Source organism: Saccoglossus kowalevskii, chromosome 3, assembly GCF_978046115.1.
Source record: "Saccoglossus kowalevskii chromosome 3, keSacKowa6.1, whole genome shotgun sequence".
In the NCBI taxonomy this organism is placed as follows: Eukaryota; Metazoa; Hemichordata; class Enteropneusta; family Harrimaniidae; genus Saccoglossus; species Saccoglossus kowalevskii.
In genome coordinates, this window is record NC_140643.1 from 37,235,005 (window position 1) to 37,256,429 (window position 21,425).

At 39.8% G+C, this 21,425-nt stretch overlaps 18 non-coding genes across 18 annotated transcripts; 10 read left to right on the forward strand and 8 right to left on the reverse strand.

Moving 5' to 3' along the window:
• The first annotated feature begins 302 nt into the window (after positions 1–302).
• TRNAP-UGG (transfer RNA proline (anticodon UGG)) lies at positions 303–374 on the forward strand. The gene has a single exon. It is a non-coding gene; the product is annotated as a tRNA-Pro (tRNA).
• A 1,268-nt stretch (positions 375–1,642) lies between these two features.
• Positions 1,643–1,714, reverse strand: TRNAM-CAU (transfer RNA methionine (anticodon CAU)). Its single transcript has one exon. It is a non-coding gene; the product is annotated as a tRNA-Met (tRNA).
• Positions 1,715–2,219: 505 nt separating this feature from the next.
• TRNAP-UGG (transfer RNA proline (anticodon UGG)) lies at positions 2,220–2,291 on the forward strand. The gene has a single exon. It is a non-coding gene; the product is annotated as a tRNA-Pro (tRNA).
• A 1,268-nt stretch (positions 2,292–3,559) lies between these two features.
• Positions 3,560–3,631, reverse strand: TRNAM-CAU (transfer RNA methionine (anticodon CAU)). Its single transcript has one exon. It is a non-coding gene; the product is annotated as a tRNA-Met (tRNA).
• Positions 3,632–4,135: 504 nt separating this feature from the next.
• On the forward strand, positions 4,136–4,207 carry TRNAP-UGG (transfer RNA proline (anticodon UGG)). The gene has a single exon. It is a non-coding gene; the product is annotated as a tRNA-Pro (tRNA).
• Positions 4,208–5,474: 1,267 nt separating this feature from the next.
• Positions 5,475–5,546, reverse strand: TRNAM-CAU (transfer RNA methionine (anticodon CAU)). The gene has a single exon. It is a non-coding gene; the product is annotated as a tRNA-Met (tRNA).
• Positions 5,547–6,050: 504 nt separating this feature from the next.
• TRNAP-UGG (transfer RNA proline (anticodon UGG)) lies at positions 6,051–6,122 on the forward strand. The gene has a single exon. It is a non-coding gene; the product is annotated as a tRNA-Pro (tRNA).
• Positions 6,123–7,389: 1,267 nt separating this feature from the next.
• On the reverse strand, positions 7,390–7,461 carry TRNAM-CAU (transfer RNA methionine (anticodon CAU)). Its single transcript has one exon. It is a non-coding gene; the product is annotated as a tRNA-Met (tRNA).
• Positions 7,462–7,967: 506 nt separating this feature from the next.
• Positions 7,968–8,039, forward strand: TRNAP-UGG (transfer RNA proline (anticodon UGG)). Its single transcript has one exon. It is a non-coding gene; the product is annotated as a tRNA-Pro (tRNA).
• A 4,973-nt stretch (positions 8,040–13,012) lies between these two features.
• TRNAP-UGG (transfer RNA proline (anticodon UGG)) lies at positions 13,013–13,084 on the forward strand. Its single transcript has one exon. It is a non-coding gene; the product is annotated as a tRNA-Pro (tRNA).
• A 1,258-nt stretch (positions 13,085–14,342) lies between these two features.
• TRNAM-CAU (transfer RNA methionine (anticodon CAU)) lies at positions 14,343–14,414 on the reverse strand. The gene has a single exon. It is a non-coding gene; the product is annotated as a tRNA-Met (tRNA).
• A 505-nt stretch (positions 14,415–14,919) lies between these two features.
• Positions 14,920–14,991, forward strand: TRNAP-UGG (transfer RNA proline (anticodon UGG)). Its single transcript has one exon. It is a non-coding gene; the product is annotated as a tRNA-Pro (tRNA).
• A 1,258-nt stretch (positions 14,992–16,249) lies between these two features.
• TRNAM-CAU (transfer RNA methionine (anticodon CAU)) lies at positions 16,250–16,321 on the reverse strand. Its single transcript has one exon. It is a non-coding gene; the product is annotated as a tRNA-Met (tRNA).
• A 504-nt stretch (positions 16,322–16,825) lies between these two features.
• Positions 16,826–16,897, forward strand: TRNAP-UGG (transfer RNA proline (anticodon UGG)). The gene has a single exon. It is a non-coding gene; the product is annotated as a tRNA-Pro (tRNA).
• A 1,258-nt stretch (positions 16,898–18,155) lies between these two features.
• On the reverse strand, positions 18,156–18,227 carry TRNAM-CAU (transfer RNA methionine (anticodon CAU)). Its single transcript has one exon. It is a non-coding gene; the product is annotated as a tRNA-Met (tRNA).
• A 505-nt stretch (positions 18,228–18,732) lies between these two features.
• Positions 18,733–18,804, forward strand: TRNAP-UGG (transfer RNA proline (anticodon UGG)). The gene has a single exon. It is a non-coding gene; the product is annotated as a tRNA-Pro (tRNA).
• Positions 18,805–20,063: 1,259 nt separating this feature from the next.
• Positions 20,064–20,135, reverse strand: TRNAM-CAU (transfer RNA methionine (anticodon CAU)). Its single transcript has one exon. It is a non-coding gene; the product is annotated as a tRNA-Met (tRNA).
• Positions 20,136–20,640: 505 nt separating this feature from the next.
• On the forward strand, positions 20,641–20,712 carry TRNAP-UGG (transfer RNA proline (anticodon UGG)). Its single transcript has one exon. It is a non-coding gene; the product is annotated as a tRNA-Pro (tRNA).
• Positions 20,713–21,425: the final 713 nt, after the last annotated feature.

Consider the following 21,425-nt stretch of genomic DNA (forward strand, 5'->3'; position numbering starts at 1 on the left):
ACTAGAAAAGCTGATAAACGGTATTATACCACTTCTTGTTATGTGACCCATTGTCCCAAACGTGTGTTTATTACTGTAACTCCGTACTTGGTCATTTATCTGTATTAAGATTAGTAAACGCTACCTTTAGGGTACAAGAGGTCTCTGGTTCAAATACCGGATGAGCCAATATTCTATTGAACAAAGAATAATCGCTGCGCCAGATTCGACTTGCATAAGTACGACAATCTGTCAATCCATTTTTAAATCAGCGATTGAATAATTATCGTCGAAGATTCCATATATAGGTACCATTTATATCTGGCTCGTTGGTCTAGGGGTATGATTCTCGCTTTGGGTGCGAGAGGTCCCGGGTTCAAATCCCGGATGAGCCCATATTTTGCCAAACAAAGAATAATCGCTGCCCCAGATTCGATTGCATAAAAACAGCAATTTCGCATTCCTCAATTTCAAAATACCGAGATCAAATAATTATCGTCACCAATTTTATATATAGACAGCATGTTTGTCTGACTCGTTGGTCTAGGGGCATGATACTCACTTACTGTGGCAGTGGTTCCGGGTTCCAACTCCTGGACGAGCCCTCATTTTTTTTACATATTGCAGTATGATGTTTGATTTTCAATTCTAGTCATGAAATTCGGATACAAGAACACTAATATAAACTGTCGCAATCATTCGCACTAGAGATTTTGCCACATGGGAACGTTCGAACCGCACAAGATCGCTACAACGCAATGGATAAATGCATGCAGTGCACTGCAGTAAATGCCGAGTGAAAAACAACAATAACTTGTACTTGTTGCAACGCAATCATCATATTCGTGAGTACTAGTGCTTGGTACATTTTGTTTGACGAATAGTACGATAGTTTGTCTTTTCTTCGGGATGTCGTGGTAGACATCGCGACTGTAAACGGCCAAGACACCGTTCAGGTTCCTTTGAATGTCACGAGCCCAAAGGTCGATTTCGTCGGTTGAAACAGCAAGGCTATAATATGCGAATAACTGTACTTGCAAGCCAAATGTGAACAGAGTTATGTCACTCAATTCCACGACCCATTGTTTCATTGGGGTAATGATATTCTGCATTCTTGAGTGGCATTCAGCCAAGGATCGGAGCGCGATAAAAGGGCGACATTCCAAATATTACGTTAAAACGGAACGACCAATAGCGCCGCGTGTTAGAACTATCCACAGGTAAATGATATATTGTGAGTGCCATTCATTTGACTTACGTGGCCCATTACTGTAATTTATTTTTGATAAGTAGTCAACAAACTTATCAAAGTAGTAAAACTCTTTAGAACGTCCCTGGTTGGGCTCGAACCACCAACCTTTCGGTTAACAGCCGAACGCGCTAACCTATTGCGCCACAGAGACAACTACATTCTCGTATTTCCCTTTAATTTTTTTCAACTTCTGCACCACATGTCACTGTGTATTATTGGGATTTACGAAAATATTGTCATCGTCACTTTCCAGATAATACTAATAATTCTACACGTGTTCATGTAAAAACAGGTGAAACTGTTATTAAGATTATTTTTATTTGTTGCGGATATGTTACTACATGCTAATGCAATTGTGTTGAAACCTGAAATACCGACAGTTTAGAAAAATATTTCGATTTTTAAAACTTATAGCAGCGCCTGGTTTCGATCCAGGGACCTCTGGGTTATGGGCCCAGCACGCTTCCGCTGCGCCACGCTGCTGCAGATATTATTGGTAATTACATGCACTTTGACATTTTTTTTTCCTCTGATGCAACCATCGGAAAGTCTGTACTTGTTACAACGCCATTATCATTTTCGTGAGTACATTTTTGTGCTTGATACATTTTGTTTGACGAATGGTACAATGACCGATTTTTGTTAATGATCTTTTTTTTTTAAATTAACATCATGAAAAAATGAAAACTAGAAAAGCTGATAAACGGTATTATACCACTTCTTGTTATGTGACCCATTGTCCCAAACGTGTGTTTATTACTGTAACTACGTACTTGGTCATTTATCTGTATTAAGATTAGTAAATGCTACCTTTAGGGTACAAGAGGTTTCTGGTTCAAATCCCGGATGAGCCAATATTCTATTGAACAAAGAATAATCGCTGCGCCAAATTCGACTTGCATAAGTACGACAATCTGTCAATCCATTTTAAAATCAGCGATTGAATAATTATCGTCGAAGATTCCATATATAGGTACCATTTATATCTGGCTCGTTGGTCTAGGGGTATGATTCTCGCTTTGGGTGCGAGAGGTCCCGGGTTCAAATCCCGGACGAGCCCATATTTTGCCAAACAAAGAATAATCGCTGCCCCAGATTCGATTGCATAAAAACAGCAATTTCGCATTCCTCAATTTCAAAATACCGAGATCAAATAATTATCGTCACCAATTTTATATATAGACAGCATGTTTGTCTGACTCGTTGGTCTAGGGGCATGATACTCACTTACTGTGGCAGTGGTTCCGGGTTCCAACTCCTGAACGAGCCCTCATTTTTTTACATATTGCAGTATGATGTTTGATTTTCAATTCTAATCATGAGATTCGAATACCGAAGAACACTAATATAAACTGTCACAATCATTCGCACTAGGGATTTTGCCACATGGGAACGTTCGAACCGCACAAGTTCGATACAACGCAATGGATAAATGCATGCAGTGCACTGCAGTAAATGCCGAGTGAAAAACAACAATAACTTGTACTTGTTGCAACGCAATCATCATATTCGTGAGTACTAGTGCTTGGTACATTTTGTTTGACGAATAGTACGATAGTTTGTCTTTTCTTCGGGATGTCGTGGTAGACATCGCGACTGTAAACGGCCAAGACACCGTACATGTTCCTTTGAATGTCACGAGCCCAAAAGTCGATTTCGTCGGTTGAAACAGCAAGGCTATAATATGCGAATAACTGTACTTGCAAGCCAAATGTAAACAGAGTTATGTCACTCAATTCCACGACCCATTGTTTCATTGGGGTAATGATATTCTGCATTCTTGAGTGGCATTCAGCCAAGGGTCGGAGCGCGATAAAAGGGCGACATTCCAAACATTACGTTAAAACGGTACGACCAATAGCGCCGCGTCTTAGGACTATCCACAGGTAAATGATAAATTGTGAGTGCCATTCATTTGACTTACGTGGCCCATTACTGTAATTTATTTTTGATAAGTCGTCAACAAACTTATCAAAGTAGTAAAACTCTTTAGAACGTTCCTGGGTGGGCTCGAACCACCAACCTTTCGGTTAACAGCCGAACGCGCTAACCTATTGCGCCACAGAGACAACTACATTCTCGTATTTCCCTTCAATTTTTTCAACTTCTGCACCACATGTCACTGTGTATTATTGGGATTTACGAAAATATTGTCATCGTCACTTTCCAGATAATATTAATAATTCTACACGTGTTCATGTAAAAACAGGTGAAACTGTTATTAAGATTATTTTTATTTGTTGCGGATATGTTACTACATGCTAATGCAATTGTGTTGAAACCTGAAATACTGACAGTTTAGAAAAATATTTCGATTTTTAAAACTTATAGCAGCGCCTGGTTTCGATCCAGGGACCTCTGGGTTATGGGCCCAGCACGCTTCCGCTGCGCCACGCTGCTGCAGATATTATTGGTAATTACATGCACTTTGACATTTTTTTTTTCTCTGATGCAACAATCGGAAAGTCTGTACTTGTTACAACGCCATTATCATTTTCGTGAGTACATTTTTGTGCTTGATACATTTTGTTTGACGAATGGTACAATGACCGAATTTGTTAATGATCTTTTTTTTAAAAATTAACATCATGAAAAAATGAAAACTAGAAAAGCTGATAAACGGTATTATACCACTTCTTGTTATGTGACCCATTGTCCCAAACGTGTGTTTATTACTGTAACTCCGTACTTGGTCATTTATCTGTATTAAGATTAGTAAACGCTACCTTTAGGGTACAAGAGGTCTCTGGTTCAAATCCCGGATGAGCCAATATTCTATTGAACAAAGAATAATCGCTGCGCCAGATTCGACTTGCATAAGTACGACAATCTGTCAATCCATTTTTAAATCAGCGATTGAATAATTATCGTCGAAGATTCCATATATAGGTACCATTTATATCTGGCTCGTTGGTCTAGGGGTATGATTCTCGCTTTGGGTGCGAGAGGTCCCGGGTTCAAATCCCGGATGAGCCCATATTTTGCCAAACAAAGAATAATCGCTGCCCCAGATTCGATTGCATAAAAACAGCAATTTCGCATTCCTCAATTTCAAAATACCGAGATCAAATAATTATCGTCACCAATTTTATATATAGACAGCATGTTTGTCTGACTCGTTGGTCTAGGGGCATGATACTCACTTACTGTGGCAGTGGTTCCGGGTTCCAACTCCTGGACGAGCCCTCATTTTTTTTACATATTGCAGTATGATGTTTGATTTTCAATTCTAGTCATGAAATTCGGATACAAGAACACTAATATAAACTGTCGCAATCATTCGCACTAGAGATTTTGCCACATGGGAACGTTCAAACCGCACAAGATCGCTACAACGCAATGGATAAATGCATGCAGTGCACTGCAGTAAATGCCGAGTGAAAAACAACAATAACTTGTACTTGTTGCAACGCAATCATCATATTCGTGAGTACTAGTGCTTGGTACATTTTGTTTGACGAATAGTACGATAGTTTGTCTTTTCTTCGGGATGTCGTGGTAGACATCGCGACTGTAAACGGCCAAGACACCGTTCAGGTTCCTTTGAATGTCACGAGCCCAAAGGTCGATTTCGTCGGTTGAAACAGCAAGGCTATAATATGCGAATAACTGTACTTGCAAGCCAAATGTAAACAGAGTTATGTCACTCAATTCCACGACCCATTGTTTCATTGGGGTAATGATATTCTGCATTCTTGAGTGGCATTCAGCCAAGGGTCGGAGCGCGATAAAAGGGCGACATTCCAAACATTACGTTAAAACGGTACGACCAATAGCGCCGCGTCTTAGGACTATCCACAGGTAAATGATAAATTGTGAGTGCCATTCATTTGACTTACGTGGCCCATTACTGTAATTTATTTTTGATAAGTCGTCAACAAACTTATCAAAGTAGTAAAACTCTTTAGAACGTTCCTGGGTGGGCTCGAACCACCAACCTTTCGGTTAACAGCCGAACGCGCTAACCTATTGCGCCACAGAGACAACTACATTCTCGTATTTCCCTTCAATTTTTTCAACTTCTGCACCACATGTCACTGTGTATTATTGGGATTTACGAAAATATTGTCATCGTCACTTTCCAGATAATATTAATAATTCTACACGTGTTCATGTAAAAACAGGTGAAACTGTTATTAAGATTATTTTTATTTGTTGCGGATATGTTACTACATGCTAATGCAATTGTGTTGAAACCTGAAATACTGACAGTTTAGAAAAATATTTCGATTTTTAAAACTTATAGCAGCGCCTGGTTTCGATCCAGGGACCTCTGGGTTATGGGCCCAGCACGCTTCCGCTGCGCCACGCTGCTGCAGATATTATTGGTAATTACATGCACTTTGACATTTTTTTTTTCTCTGATGCAACAATCGGAAAGTCTGTACTTGTTACAACGCCATTATCATTTTCGTGAGTACATTTTTGTGCTTGATACATTTTGTTTGACGAATGGTACAATGACCGAATTTGTTAATGATCTTTTTTTTAAAAATTAACATCATGAAAAAATGAAAACTAGAAAAGCTGATAAACGGTATTATACCACTTCTTGTTATGTGACCCATTGTCCCAAACGTGTGTTTATTACTGTAACTCCGTACTTGGTCATTTATCTGTATTAAGATTAGTAAACGCTACCTTTAGGGTACAAGAGGTCTCTGGTTCAAATCCCGGATGAGCCAATATTCTATTGAACAAAGAATAATCGCTGCGCCAGATTCGACTTGCATAAGTACGACAATCTGTCAATCCATTTTTAAATCAGCGATTGAATAATTATCGTCGAAGATTCCATATATAGGTACCATTTATATCTGGCTCGTTGGTCTAGGGGTATGATTCTCGCTTTGGGTGCGAGAGGTCCCGGGTTCAAATCCCGGATGAGCCCATATTTTGCCAAACAAAGAATAATCGCTGCCCCAGATTCGATTGCATAAAAACAGCAATTTCGCATTCCTCAATTTCAAAATACCGAGATCAAATAATTATCGTCACCAATTTTATATATAGACAGCATGTTTGTCTGACTCGTTGGTCTAGGGGCATGATACTCACTTACTGTGGCAGTGGTTCCGGGTTCCAACTCCTGGACGAGCCCTCATTTTTTTTACATATTGCAGTATGATGTTTGATTTTCAATTCTAGTCATGAAATTCGGATACAAGAACACTAATATAAACTGTCGCAATCATTCGCACTAGAGATTTTGCCACATGGGAACGTTCAAACCGCACAAGATCGCTACAACGCAATGGATAAATGCATGCAGTGCACTGCAGTAAATGCCGAGTGAAAAACAACAATAACTTGTACTTGTTGCAACGCAATCATCATATTCGTGAGTACTAGTGCTTGGTACATTTTGTTTGACGAATAGTACGATAGTTTGTCTTTTCTTCGGGATGTCGTGGTAGACATCGCGACTGTAAACGGCCAAGACACCGTTCAGGTTCCTTTGAATGTCACGAGCCCAAAGGTCGATTTCGTCGGTTGAAACAGCAAGGCTATAATATGCGAATAACTGTACTTGCAAGCCAAATGTGAACAGAGTTATGTCACTCAATTCCACGACCCATTGTTTCATTGGGGTAATGATATTCTGCATTCTTGAGTGGCATTCAGCCAAGGGTCGGAGCGCGATAAAAGGGCGACATTCCAAATATTACGTTAAAACGGAACGACCAATAGCGCCGCGTGTTAGGACTATCCACAGGTAAATGATATATTGTGAGTGCCATTCATTTGACTTACGTGGACCATTACTGTAATTTATTTTTGATAAGTCGTCAACAAACTTATCAAAGTAGTAAAACTCTTTAGAACGTTCCTGGGTGGGCTCAAACCACCAACCTTTCGGTTAACAGCCGAACGCGGTAATCTATTGCGCCACAGAGACAACTACATTCTCGTATTTCCCTTTAATTTTTTCAACTTCTGCACCACATGTCACTGTGTATTATTGGGATTTACGAAAATATTGTCATCGTCACTTTCCAGATAATATTAATAATTCTACACGTGTTCATGTAAAAACAGGTGAAACTGTTATTAAGATTAATTTTATTTGTTGCGGATATGTTACTACATGCTAATGCAATTGTGTTGAAACCTGAAATACCGACAGTTTAGAAAAATATTTCGATTTTTAAAACTTATAGCAGCGCCTGGTTTCGATCCAGGGACCTCTGGGTTATGGGCCCAGCACGCTTCCGCTGCGCCACGCTGCTGCAGATATTATTGGTAATTACATGCACTTTGACATTCTTTTTTTTTCTCTGATGCAACAATCGGAAAGTCTGTACTTGTTACAACGCCATTATCATTTTCGTGAGTACATTTTTGTGCTTGATACATTTTGTTTGACGAATGGTACAATGACCGAATTTGTTAATGATCTTTTTTTTTAAAATTAACATCATGAAAAAATGAAAACTAGAAAAGCTGATAAACGGTATTATACCACTTCTTGTTATGTGACCCATTGTCCCAAACGTGTGTTTATTACTGTAACTCCGTACTTGGTCATTTATCTGTATGAAGATTAGTAAACGCTACCTTTAGGGTACAAGAGGTCTCTGGTTCAAATCCCGGATGAGCCAATATTCTATTGAACAAAGAATAATCGCTGCGCCAGATTCGACTTGCATAAGTACGACAATCTGTCAATCCATTTTTAAATCAGCGATTGAATAATTATCGTCGAAGATTCCATATATAGGTACCATTTATATCTGGCTCGTTGGTCTAGGGGTATGATTCTCGCTTTGGGTGCGAGAGGTCCCGGGTTCAAATTCCGGACGAGCCCATATTTTGCCAAACAAAGAATATTCGCTGCCCCAGATTCGATTGCATAAAAACAGCAATTTCGCATTCCTCAATTTCAAAATACCGAGATCAAATAATTATCGTCACCAATTATATATATAGACAGCATGTTTGTCTGACTCGTTGGTCTAGGGGCATGATACTCACTTACTGTGGCAGTGGTTCCGGGTTCCAACTCCTGAACGAGCCCTCATTTGTTTACATATTGCAGTATGATGTTTGATTTTCAATTCTAGTCATGAAATTCGGATACAAGAACACTAATATAAACTGTCGCAATCATTCGCACTAGGGATTTTGCCACATGGGAACGTTCGAACCACACAAGATCGCTACAACGCAATGGATAAATGCATGCAGTGCACTGCAGTAAATGCCGAGTGAAAAACAACAATAACTTGTACTTGTTGAAACGCAATCATCATATTCGTGAGTACTAGTGCTTGGTACATTTTGTTTGACGAATAGTACGATAGTTTGTCTTTTCTTCGGGATGTCGTGGTAGACATCGCGACTGTAAACGGCCAAGACACCGTTCAGGTTCCTTTGAATGTCACGAGCCCAAAGGTCGATTTCGTCGGTTGAAACAGCAAGGCTATAATATGCGAATAACTGTACTTGCAAGCCAAATGTGAACAGAGTTATGTCACTCAATTCCACGACCCATTGTTTCATTGGGGTAATGATATTCTGCATTCTTGAGTGGCATTCAGCCAAGGGTCGGAGCGCGATAAAAGGGCGACATTCCAAATATTACGTTAAAACGGAACGACCAATAGTGCCGCGTGTTAGGACTATCCACAGGTAAATGATATATTGTGAGTGCCATTCATTTGACTTACGTGGACCATTACTGTAATTTATTTTTGATAAGTCGTCAACAAACTTATCAAAGTAGTAAAACTCTTTAGAACGTTCCTGGGTGGGCTCAAACCACCAACCTTTCGGTTAACAGCCGAACGCGGTAATCTATTGCGCCACAGAGACAACTACATTCTCGTATTTCCCTTTAATTTTTTCAACTTCTGCACCACATGTCACTGTGTATTATTGGGATTTACGAAAATATTGTCATCGTCACTTTCCAGATAATATTAATAATTCTACACGTGTTCATGTAAAAACAGGTGAAACTGTTATTAAGATTATTTTTATTTGTTGCGGATATGTTACTACATGCTAATGCAATTGTGTTGAAACCTGAAATACCGACAGTTTAGAAAAATATTTCGATTTTTAAAACTTATAGCAGCGCCTGTTTTCGATCCAGGGACCTCTGGGTTATGGGCCCAGCACGCTTCCGCTGCGCCACGCTGCTACAGACATTTTGTTTGACGAATAGTACGATAGTTTGTCTTTTGTTCGGGTTGTCGTGGTTGACATCGCGACTGTAAACGGCCAAGACACCGTTCAGGTTCCTTTGAATGTCACGAGCCCAAAGGTCGATGTCGTCGGTTGAAACAGCAAGGCTATGAGATGCGAATAACTGTACTTGCAAGCCAAATGTGAACAGAGTTATGTCACTCAATTCCACGACCCATTGTTTCATTGGGGTAATGATATTCTGCATTCTTGAGTGGCATTCAGCCAAGGGTCGGAGCGCGATAAAAGGGCGACATTCCAAATATTACGTTAAAACGGAACGACCAATAGCGCCGCGTGTTAGGACTATCCACAGGTAAATGATATATTGTGAGTGCCATTCATTTGACTTACGTGGACCATTACTGTAATTTATTTTTGATAAGTCGTCAACAAACTTATCAAAGTACTAAAACTCTTTAGAACGTTCCTGGGTGGGCTCAAACCACCAACCTTTCGGTTAACAGCCGAACGCGATAATCTATTGCGCCACAGAGACAACTACATTCTCGTATTTCCCTTTAATTTTTTCAACTTCTGCACCACATGTCACTGTGTATTATTGGGATTTACGAAAATATTGTCATCGTCACTTTCCAGATAATATTAATAATTCTACACGTGTTCATGTAAAAACAGGTGAAACTGTTATTAAGATTATTTTTATTTGTTGCGGATATGTTACTACATGCTAATGCAATTGTGTTGAAACCTGAAATACCGACAGTTTAGAAAAATATTTCGATTTTTAAAACTTATAGCAGCGCCTGTTTTCGATCCAGGGACCTCTGGGTTATGGGCCCAGCACGCTTCCGCTGCGCCACGCTGCTACAGACATTTTGTTTGACGAATAGTACGATAGTTTGTCTTTTGTTCGGGTTCTCGTGGTTGACATCGCGACTGTAAACGGCCAAGACACCGTTCAGGTTCCTTTGAATGTCACGAGCCCAAAGGTCGATGTCGTCGGTTGAAACAGCAAGGCTATGAGATGCGAATAACTGTACTTGCAAGCCAAATGTGAACAGAGTTATGTCACTCAATTCCACGACCCATTGTTTCATTGGGGTAATGATATTCTGCATTCTTGAGTGGCATTCAGCCATGGGTCGGAGCGCGATAAAAGGGCGACATTCCAAATATTACGTTAAAACGGAACGACCAATTGCGCTGCGTGTTAGAACAATCCACAGGTAAATGATATATTGTGAGTGCCATTCATTTGACTTACGTGGCCCATTACTGTAATTTATTTTTGATAAGTGGTCAACAAACTTATCAAAGTAGTGAAACTCTTTAGAACGTCCCTGGGTGGGCTCGAACCACCAACCTTTCGCTTAACAGCCGAACGCGCTAACCTATTGCGCGACAGAGACAACTACATGCTCGTATTTCCCTTTAATTTTTTTCAACTTCTGCACCACATGTCACTGTGTATTATTGGGATTTACGAAAATATTGTCATCGTCACTTTTTACTTTTCACGTGTTCATGTAAAAACAGGTGAAACTGTTATTAGGATTATTTTTATTTGTTGCGGATGTGTTACTCCATGCTAATGCAATTGTGTTGAAACCTGAAATACCGACAGTTTAGAAAAATATTTCGATTTTTAAAACTTATAGCAGCGCCTGGTTTCGATCCAGGGATCTCTGGGTTATGGGCCCAGCACGCTTCCGCTGCGCCACGCTGCTACAGACATGATTGGTAATTACATGCACTTTGATTCTCTTTTTTCTCTCTGATGCAACCATCGGAAAGTCTGTACTTGTTACAACGCCGTTATCATTTTCGTGAGTACATTTTTGTGCTTGATATATTTTGTTTGACGAATGGTACAATGACCGAATTTGTTAATGATCTTTTTTTTAAATTAACATCATGAAAAAAAATGAAAACTAGAAAAGCTGATAAACGGTATTATACCACTGCTTGTTATGTGACCCATTGTCCCAAACGTGTGTTTATTACTGTAACTCCGTAATTGGTCATTTACCTCTATGTAGATTAGTAAACGCTACCTTTAAGGTACAAGAGGTCTCTGGTTCAAATTGCGGACGAGCCCATATTTTGCCAAACAAAGAATAATCGCTGCCCCAGATTCGATTGCATAAAAACAGCAATTTCGCAATCCTCAATTTCAAAATACCGAGATCAAATAATTATCGTCACCAATTTTATATATAGACAGCATGTTTGTCTGACTCGTTGGTCTAGGGGCATAATACTCACTTACGTGGCAGTGGTTCCGGGATCCAACTCCTGGACGAGCCCTCATTTTTTTTACATATTGCAGTATGATGTTTGATTTTCAATTCTAGTCATGAAATTCGGATACAAGAACACTAATATAAACTGTCGCAATCATTCGCACTAGAGATTTTGCCACATGGGAACGTTCGAACCGCACAAGATCGCTACAACGCAATGGATAAATGCATGCAGTGCACTGCAGTAAATGCCGAGTGAAAAACAACAATAACTTGTACTTGTTGCAACGCAATCATCATATTCGTGAGTACTACTGCTTGGTACATTTTGTTTGACGAATAGTACGATAGTTTGTCTTTTCTTCAGGATGTCGTGGTAGACATCGCGACTGTAAACGGCCAAGACACTGTTCAGGTTCCTTTGAATGTCACGAGCCCAAAGGTCGATGTCGTCGGTTGAAACAGCAAGGCTATGAGATGCGAATAACTGTACTTGCAAGCCAAATGTGAACAGAGTTATGTCACTCAATTCCACGACCCATTGTTTCATTGGGGTAATGATATTCTGCATTCTTGAGTGGCATTCAGCCAAGGATCAGAGCGCGATAAAAGGGCGACATTCCAAATATTACGTTAAAACGGAACGACCAATAGCGCCGCGTGTTAGAACTATCCACAGGTAAATGATATATTGTGAATGCCATTCATTTGACTTACGTGGCCCATTACTGTAATTTATTTTTGGTAAGTAGTCAACAAACTTATCAAAGTAGTAAAACTCTTTAGAACGTCCCTGGGTGGGCTCGAACCACCAACCTTTCGCTTAACAGCCGAACGCGCTAACCTATTGCGCGACAGAGACAACTACATTCTCGTATTTCCCTTTAATTTTTTTCAACTTCAACTTTTTCAATATTCTTTTTTTTCTCTGATGCAACCATCGGAAAGTCTGTACTTGTTACAACGCCATTATCATTTTCGTGAGTACATTTTTGTGCTTGATACATTTTGTTTGACGAATGGTACAATGACCGAATTTGTTAATGATCTTTTTTTAAATTAACATCATGAAAAATGAAGACTAGAAAAGCTGATAAACGGTATTATACCACTTCTTGTTATGTGACCCATTGTCCCAAACGTGTGTTTATTACTGTAACTCCGCACTTGGTCATTTACCTCTATGTAGATTAGTAAACGCTACCTTTAGGGTACAGGAGGTCTCTGGTTCAAATCCCGGATGAGCTAATATTCTATTGAACAAAGAATAATCGCTGCGCCAGATTCGACTTGCATAAGTACGACAATCTGTCAATCCATTTTTAAATCAGCGATTGAAGAATTATCGTCGAAGATTCCATATACTTATGTACCATTTATATCTGGCTCGTTGGTCTAGGGGTATGATTCTCGCTTTGGGTGCGAGCGGTCCCGGGTTCAAATCCCGGACGAGCCCATATTTTGTCAAACAAAGAATAATCACTGCCCCAGATTCGATTGCATAAAAACAGCAATTTCGCAATCCTCAATTTCAAAATACCGAGATCAAATAATTATGGTCCCAATTTTATATGTAGACAGCATGTTTGTCTGACTCGTTGGTCTAGGGGCATGATACTCAATTACTGTGGCAGTGGTTCCGGGTTCCAACTCCTGGACGAGCCCTCATTTTTTTACATATTGCAGTATGATGTTTGATTTTCAATTCTAGTCATGAAATTCGGATACAAGAACACTAATATAAACTGTCGCAATCATTCGCACTAGAGATTTTGCCACATGGGAACGTTCGAACCGCACAAGATCGCTACAACGCAATGGATAAATGCATGCAGTGCACTGCAGTAAATGCCGAGTGAAAAACAACAATAACTTGTACTTGTTGCAACGCAATCATCATATTCGTGAGTACTAGTGCTTGGTACATTTTGTTTGACGAATAGTACGATAGTTTGTCTTTTCTTCGGGTTGTCGTGGTAGACATCGCGACTGTAAACGGCCAAGACACCGTTCAGGTTCCTTTGAATGTCACGAGCCCAAAGGTCGATGTCGTCGGTTGAAACGGCAAGGCTATGAGATGCGAATAACTGTACTTGCAAGCCAAATGTGAACAGAGTTATGTCACTCAATTCCACGACCCATTGTTTCATTGGGGTAATGATATTCTGCATTCTTGAGTGGCATTCAGCCAAGGATCAGAGCGCGATAAAAGGGCGACATTCCAAATATTACGTTAAAACGGAACGACCAATAGCGCCGCGTGTTAGAACTATCCACAGGTAAATGATATATTGTGAGTGCCATTCATTTGACTTACGTGGCCCATTACTGTAATTTATTTTTGATAAGTAGTCAACAAACTTATCAAAGTAGTAAAACTCTTTAGAACGTCCCTGGTTGGGCTCGAACCACCAACATTTCGGTTAACAGCCGAACGCGCTAACCTATTGCGCCACAGAGACAACTACATTCTCGTATTTCCCTTTAATTTTTTTCAACTTCTGCACCACATGTCACTGTGTATTATTGGGATTTACGAAAATATTGTCACTTTCCAGATAATACTAATAATTCTACACGTGTTCATGTAAAAACAAGTGAAACTGTTATTAAGATTATTTTTATTTGTTGCGGATATGTTACTACATGCTAATGCAATTGTGTTGAAACCTGAAATACCGACAGTTTAGAAAAAATTCGATTTTTAAAACTTATAGCAGCGCCTGGTTTCGATCCAGGGACCTCTGGGTTATGGGCCCAGCACGCTTCCGCTGCGCCACGCTGCTGCAGACATGATTGGTAATTACATGCACTTTGATATTCTTTTTTTTCTCTGATGCAACCATCGGAAAGTCTGTACTTGTTACAACGCCATTATCATTTTCGTGAGTACATTTTTGTGCTTGATACATTTTGTTTGACGAATGGTACAATGACCGAATTTGTTAATGATCTTTTTTTTAAATTAACATCATGAAAAAATGAAAACTAGAAAAGCTGATAAACGGTATTATACCACTTCTTGTTATGTGACCCATTGTCCCAAACGTGTGTTTATTACTGTAACTCCGCACTTGGTCATTTACCTCTATGTAGATTAGTAAATGCTACCTTTAGGGTACAGGAGGTCTCTGGTTCAAATCCCGGATGAGCTAATATTCTATTGAACAAAGAATAATCGCTGCGCCAGATTCGACTTGCATAAGTACGACAATCTGTCAATCCATTTTTAAATCAGCGATTGAAGAATTATCGTCGAAGATTCCATATACTTATGTACCATTTATATCTGGCTCGTTGGTCTAGGGGTATGATTCTCGCTTTGGGTGCGAGAGGTCCCGGATTCAAATCCCGGACGAGCCCATATTTTGTCAAACAAAGAATAATCACTGCCCCAGATTCAATTGCATAAAAACAGCAATTTCGCAATCCTCAATTTCAAAATACCGAGATCAAATAATTATGGTCCCAATTTTATATGTAGACAGCATGTTTGTCTGACTCGTTGGTCTAGGGGCATGATACTCAATTACTGTGGCAGTGGTTCCGGGTTCCAACTCCTGGACGAGCCCTCATTTTTTTACATATTGCAGTATGATGTTTGATTTTCAATTCTAGTCATGAAATTCGGATACAAGAACACTAATATAAACTGTCGCAATCTTTCGCACTAGAGATTTTGCCACATGGGAACGTTCGAACCGCACAAGATTGCTACAACGCAATGGATAAATGCATGCAGTGCACTGCAGTAAATGCCGAGTGAAAAACAACACTAACTTGCACTTGTTGCAACGCAATCATCATATTCGTGAGTACTAGTGCTTGGTACATTTTGTTTGACGAATAGTACGATAGTTTGTCTTTTCTTCGGGTTGTCGTGGTAGACATCGCGACTGTAAACGGCCAAGACACCGTTCAGGTTCCTTTCAATGTCACGAGCCCAAAGGTCGATGTCGTCGGTTGAAACAGCAAGGCTATGAGATGCGAATAACTGTACTTGCAAGCCAAATGTGAACAGAGTTATGTCACTCAATTCCACGACCCATTGTTTCATTGGGGTAATGATATTCTGCATTCTTGAGTGGCATTCAGCCAAGGATCGGAGCGCGATAAAAGGGCGACATTCCAAATATTACGTTAAAACGGAACGACCAATAGCGCCGCGTGTTAGAACTATCCACAGGTAAATAATATATTGTGAGTGCGATTCATTTGACTTACGTGGCCCATTACTGTAATTTATTTTTGATAAGTAGTCAACAAACTTATCAAAGTAGTGAAACTCTTTAGAACGTCCCTGGGTGGGCTCGAACCACCAACCTTTCGGTTAACAGCCGAACGCGCTAACCTATTGCGCCACAGAGACAACTACATTCTCGTATTTCCCTTTAATTTTTTTCAACTTCTGCACCACATCTCACTGTGTATTATTGGGATTTACGAAAATATTGTCACTTTCCAGATAATACTAATAATTCTACACGTGTTCATGTAAAAACAGGTGAAACTGTTATTAAGATTATTTTTATTTGTTGCGGATATGTTACTACATGCTAATGCAATTGTGTTGAAACCTGAAATACCGACAGTTTAGAAAAAATTCCATTTTTAAAACTTATAGCAGCGCCTGGTTTCGATCCAGGGACCTCTGGGTTATGGGCCCAGCACGCTTCCGCTGCGCCACGCTGCTGCAGAAATGATTGGTAATTACATGCACTTTGATATTCTTTTTTTTCTCTGATGCAACCATCGGAAAGTCTGTACTTGTTACAACGCCATTATCATTTTCGTGAGTACATTTTTGTGCTTGATACATTTTGTTTGACGAATGGTACAATGACCGAATTTGTTAATGATCTTTTTTTTAAATTAACATCATGAAAAATGAAGACTAGAAAAGCTGATAAACGGTATTATACCACTTCTTGTTATGTGACCCATTGTCCCAAACGTGTGTTTATTACTGTAACTCCGCACTTGGTCATTTACCTCTATGTAGATTAGTAAACGCTACCTTTAGGGTACAGGAGGTCTCTGGTTCAAATCCCGGATGAGCTAATATTCTATTGAACAAAGAATAATCGCTGCGCCAGATTCGACTTGCATAAGTACGACAATCTGTCAATCCATTTTTAAATCAGCGATTGAAGAATTATCGTCGAAGATTCCATATACTTATGTACCATTTATATCTGGCTCGTTGGTCTAGGGGTATGATTCTCGCTTTGGGTGCGAGCGGTCCCGGCTTCAAATCCCGGACGAGCCCATATTTTGTCAAACAAAGAATAATCACTGCCCCAGATTCGATTGCATAAAAACAGCAATTTCGCAATCCTCAATTTCAAAATACCGAGATCAAATAATTATGGTCCCAATTTTATATGTAGACAGCATGTTTGTCTGACTCGTTGGTCTAGGGGCATGATACTCAATTACTGTGGCAGTGGTTCCGGGTTCCAACTCCTGGACGAGCCCTCATTTTTTTACATATTGCAGTATGATGTTTGATTTTCAATTCTAGTCATGAAATTCGGATACAAGAACACTAATATAAACTGTCGCAATCATTCGCACTAGAGATTTTGCCACATGGGAACGTTCGAACCGCACAAGATCGCTACAACGCAATGGATAAATGCATGCAGTGCACTGCAGTAAATGCCGGGTGAAAAACAACAATAACTTGTACTTGTTGCAACGCAATCATCATATTCGTGAGTACTAGTGCTTGGTACATTTTGTTTGACGAATAGTACGATAGTTTGTCTTTTCTTCGGGTTGTCGTGGTAGACATCGCGACTGTAAACGGCCAAGACACCGTTCAGGTTCCTTTGAATGTCACGAGCCCAAAGGTCGATGTCGTCGGTTGAAACGGCAAGGCTATGAGATGCGAATAACTGTACTTGCAAGCCAAATGTGAGCAGAGTTATGTCACTCAATTCCACGACCCATTGTTTCATTGGGGTAATGATATTCTGCATTCTTGAGTGGCATTCAGCCAAGGATCAGAGCGCGATAAAAGGGCGACATTCCAAATATTACGTTAAAACGGAACGACCAATAGCGCCGCGTGTTAGAACTATCCACAGGTAAATGATATATTGTGAGTGCCATTCATTTGACTTACGTGGCCCATTACTGTAATTTATTTTTGATAAGTAGTCAACAAACTTATCAAAGTAGTAAAACTCTTTAGAACGTCCCTGGGTGGGCTCGAACCACCAACCTTTCGGTTAACAGCCGAACGCGCTAACCTATTGCGCCACAGAGACAACTACATTCTCGTATTTCCCTTTAATTTTTTTCAACTTCTGCACCACATGTCACTGTATATTATTGGGATTTACGAAAATATTGTCACTTTCCAGATAATACTAATAATTCTACACGTGTTCATGTAAAAACAAGTGAAACTGTTATTAAGATTATTTTTATTTGTTGCGGATATGTTACTACATGCTAATGCAATTGTGTTGAAACCTGAAATACCGACAGTTTAGAAAAAATTCCATTTTTAAAACTTATAGCAGCGCCTGGTTTCGATCCAGGGACCTCTGGGTTATGGGCCCAGCACGCTTCCGCTGCGCCACGCTGCTGCAGATATGATTGGTAATTACATGCACTTTGATATTCTTTTTTTTCTCTGATGCAACCATCGGAAAGTCTGTACTTGTTACAACGCCATTATCATTTTCGTGAGTACATTTTTGTGCTTGATACATTTTGTTTGACGAATGGTACAATGACCGAATTTGTTAATGATCTTTTTTTTAAATTAACATCATGAAAAAATGAAAACTAGAAAAACTGATAAACGGTATTATACCACTTCTTGTTATGTGACCCATTGTCCCAAACGTGTGTTTATTACTGTAACTCCGCACTTGGTCATTTACCTCTATGTAGATTAGTAAATGCTACCTTTAGGGTACAGGAGGTCTCTGGTTCAAATCCCGGATGAGCTAATATTCTATTGAACAAAGAATAATCGCTGCGCCAGATTCGACTTGCATAAGTACGACAATCTGTCAATCCATTTTTAAATCAGCGATTGAAGAATTATCGTCGAAGATTCCATATACTTATGTACCATTTATATCTGGCTCGTTGGTCTAGGGGTATGATTCTCGCTTTGGGTGCGAGAGGTCCCGGGTTCAAATCCCGGACGAGCCCATATTTTGCCAAACAAAGAATAATCGCTGCCCCAGATTCGATTTCATAAAAACAGCAATTTCGCAATCCTCAATTTCAAAATACCGAGATCAAATAATTATCGTCACCAATTTTATATGTAGACAGCATGTTTGTCTGACTCGTTGGTCTAGGGGCATGATACTCACTTACTGTGGCAGTGGTTCCGGGTTCCAACTCCTGGACGAGCCCTCATTTTTTTACATATTGCAGTATGATGTTTGATTTTCAATTCTAGTCATGAAATTCGGATACAAGAACACTAATATAAACTGTCGCAATCATTCGCACTAGAGATTTTGCCACATGGGAACGTTCGAACCGCACAAGATCGCTACAACGCAATGGATAAATGCATGCAGTGCACTGCAGTAAATGCCGAGTGAAAAACAACACTAACTTGTACTTGTTGCAACGCAATCATCATATTCGTGAGTACTAGTGCTTGGTACATTTTGTTTGACGAATAGTACGATAGTTTGTCTTTTCTTCGGGTTGTCGTGGTAGACATCGCGACTGTAAACGGCCAAGACACCGTTCAGGTTCCTTTGAATGTCACGAGCCCAAAGGTCGATGTCGTCGGTTGAAACAGCAAGGCTATGAGATGCGAATAACTGTACTTGCAAGCCAAATGTGAACAGAGTTATGTCACTCAATTCCACGACCCATTGTTTCATTGGGGTAATGATATTCTGCATTCTTGAGTGGCATTCAGCCAAGGATCGGAGCGCGATAAAAGGGCGACATTCCAAATATTACGTTAAAACGGAACGACCAATAGCGCCGCGTGTTAGAACTATCCACAGGTAAATGATATATTGTGAGTGCGATTCATTTGACTTACGTGGCCCATTACTGTAATTTATTTTTGATAAGTAGTCAACAAACTTATCAAAGTAGTGAAACTCTTTAGAACGTCCCTGGGTGGGCTCGAACCACCAACCTTTCGGTTAACAGCCGAACGCGCTAACCTATTGCGCCACAGAGACAACTACATTCTCGTATTTCCCTTTAATTTTTTTCAACTTCTGCTCCACATCTCACTGTGTATTATTGGGATTTACGAAAATATTGTCACTTTCCAGATAATACTAATAATTCTACACGTGTTCATGTAAAAACAGGTGAAACTGTTATTAAGATTATTTTTATTTGTTGCGGATATGTTACTACATGCTAATGCAATTGTGTTGAAACCTGAAATACCGACAGTTTAGAAAAAATTCCATTTTTAAAATTTATAGCAGCGCCTGGTTTCGATCCAGGGACCTCTGGGTTATGGGCCCAGCACGCTTCCGCTGCGCCACGCTGCTGCAGACATGATTGGTAATTACATGCACTTTGATATTCTTTTTTTTCTCTGATGCAACCATCGGAAAGTCTGTACTTGTTACAACGCCATTATCATTTTCGTGAGTACATTTTTGTGCTTGATACATTTTGTTTGACGAATGGTACAATGACCGAATTTGTTAATGACCTTTTTTTTAAATTAACATCATGAAAAAATGAAAACTAGAAAAGCTGATAAACGGTATTATACCACTTCTTGTTATGTAACCCATTGTCCCAAACGTGTGTTTATTACTGTAACTCCGCACTTGGTCATTTACCTCTATGTAGATTAGTAAACGCTACCTTTAGGGTACAGGAGGTCTCTGGTTCAAATCCCGGATGAGCTAATACTCTATTGAACAAAGAATAATCGCTGCGCCAGATTCGGCTTGCATAAGTACGACAATCTGTCAATCCATTTTTAAATCAGCGATTGAAGAATTATCGTCGAAGATTCCATATACTTATGTACCATTTATATCTGGCTCGTTGGTCTAGGGGTATGATTCTCGCTTTGGGTGCGAGAGGTCCCGGGTTCAAATCCCGGACGAGCCCATATTTTGCCAAACAAAGAATAATCGCTGCCCCAGATTCGATTGCACAAAAACAGAAATTTCGCAATCCTCAAATTCAAAATACCGAGATCAAATAATTATCGTCACCAATTTTATATGTAGACAGCATGTTTGTCTGACTCGTTGGTCTAGGGGCATGATACTCACTTACTGTGGCAGTGGTTCCGGGTTCCAACTTCTGGACGAGCCCTCATTATTTTACATATTGCAGTATGATGTTTGATTTTCAATTCTAGTCATGAAATTCGGATACAAGAACACTAATATAAACTGTCGCAATCTTTCGCACTAGAGATTTTGCCACATGGGAACGTTCGAACCGCACAAGATTGCTACAACGCAATGGATAAATGCATGCAGTGCACTGCAGTAAATGCCGAGTGAAAAACAACACTAACTTGCACTTGTTGCAACGCAATCATCATATTCGTGAGTACTAGTGCTTAGTACATTTTGTTTGACGAATAGTACGATAGTTTGTCTTTTCTTCGGGTTGTCGTGGTAGACATCGCGACTGTAAACGGCCAAGACACCGTTCAGGTTCCTTTCAATGTCACGAGCCCAAAGGTCGATGTCGTCGGTTGAAACAGCAAGGCTATGAGATGCGAATAACTGTACTTGCAAGCCAAAGGTGAACAGAGTTATGTCACTCAATTCCACGACCCATTGTTTCATTGGGGTAATGATATTCTG